Genomic DNA, 1992 nt, shown 5'->3' on the forward strand with positions numbered 1-1992 from the left:
TTGTCAAGAGAAATTTTAGGATTCATTTTGCTTTCATTTTCTTTATTGTGGTAGTGAGAGGAAGATATTTGGGAGCCATACCTGTTTGTGCTCAGGTCTTATTCCCATCTTTGTGCTCATTCCTGGTTGTTTTCAGCAGACCGTATGCAGTGCTTAGATAGAGCTAAAATTAACTGTATGCAAGATAAGCACTGCTGGAGTCTGGAATAGAAGGACGAGACCACACAGCTGGAATAAAATTCAACACTTTAATCATCTACCAACAAGACCCCCACAATGTCCAGCCAGGGCCAACTCCCGAAGGAGATGAGCCCCGCACAAGATCATGAGGAAGATTATATACAGAAGGGATATAGGGAGGCTCCAGTTTTTTGATGATCTTTAAAATACTTGGCTATTGTCTAAGGGTACCATCCTACTGTTCCCTTGTCCTTCCTTGGTATGGCCAGGTAGCTTGGGAAGGTGCCTATGGAAATAGGCTTGTGAAGACCCATAATATGGTTTATACCATGTGGTTCTTACAAAATGGCATCTCTCCTTGTTCAGAGCTCAAGTCCCAACAGCACCTAAAACCTGTTTGTTTCTTAGAACTTAAGGATCTAGCAGCTTCCAAATGTCCCATTGGCAGCATTTACTCTAGCCACATGCTGTATATTGGAGCCTCTGTGCTTAGTTCACTTGTGGCTGGAAGTGTGTACTTTTCCACCTCCTCCCAATTTTCTTTTTTCCTTTGTCTTTGCCCCAGCTCTGGCAACCACAAATCTATTTCTTTCTTTGTTAATTTCTGAGGATTTTTAGATTCCTCATATTAATATTATCCTGCAGCATTCATCTTTGTGTTTTGTTTTGTTTTGTTTTGTTTTATTTTTGGCTTTTTTGGGCCACACTCGTTTGATGCTCAGGGGTTACTCCTGGCTAAGCGCTCAGAAATTGCCCCAGGCTTGGGGGGACCATATGGGACACAGGGGGACCTAACAGAGGTTTTTCCTTGGCTAGCGCCTGCAAGGCAGATACCTTGCCTCTAGCGCCACCTCTCCGGCCTGAGCATTTATCTTTGACTTACTGCATTTAGCCTAATGCTCAAGGTCAGGGGTGGTGAACAAGTTTGACACAAAGAACCAAAACTTTAAACTGTGGGAGTCAGAGAGCCACACCACACAGTGACCTGCCAAAACACAAACACTCACACAGAAGCATATAATTTTAACAATAATATATTAAACACATATTGCATTTTGCCTTTTTGAGTGAAGGTAAAAATCCTGTTCACTACCCCTGCTCAACGTTAAAGAACTGTTATTTATTTTATATTTTAACTTTATTTTAAATGTTATTTTCTAATAATATTTTTATTTAAGCACCATGGTTATAAATATGTTTGTAGTTAGATTTCAGTCACAAAAAAGAATACCCCCCCCCCTTCAATAGGGCAACCTTCCCACCACCAATGCCCTCATCTCCCCCGTCCCCAACCCCTGCCTGTCTTTGAGACAGGCGTTTTATTTTTCTCATTCACGATCATTGACTTCATAGTCGTTGGTGTAGTTATTTCTCTAACTATGCTCACCACTCTTTGTGGTAAGCTTCATATTGTGGTGTGGTTTTCCAGCCCTCATCTCTATTGTCTCTGGGTATTATTACCATAATTTCTTTTAGTTTTCATAAATCCCACAGATAAATGAGACTATTTTGTGTCTATTTTGCTCCCTCTGATTCATTTCACGCAGTATAATAGTTTCCATGTCCAGTATAGGAAAATTTCATGACTCTTTTTTTCCTGACAGCTGCATAGTATTCCATTGTGTCTATGGACCACAGTTCTTTAGCCACTCATCTGTTGTTGGACATCTGTTTTTGTTTTGTTTTTTCAGATTCTAGCTATTGTATTTAAATAGTACTTCAATAAACATAGGCGTAGGGAGAGCATTTTTTTATTCCTAGGATATATTCCTAGGCATGGTATAAAAAAACTATTTCAATATTCATCACCTC

This window comes from Suncus etruscus, chromosome 13, assembly GCF_024139225.1.
Source record: "Suncus etruscus isolate mSunEtr1 chromosome 13, mSunEtr1.pri.cur, whole genome shotgun sequence".
Taxonomy (NCBI): domain Eukaryota; kingdom Metazoa; phylum Chordata; class Mammalia; order Eulipotyphla; family Soricidae; genus Suncus; species Suncus etruscus.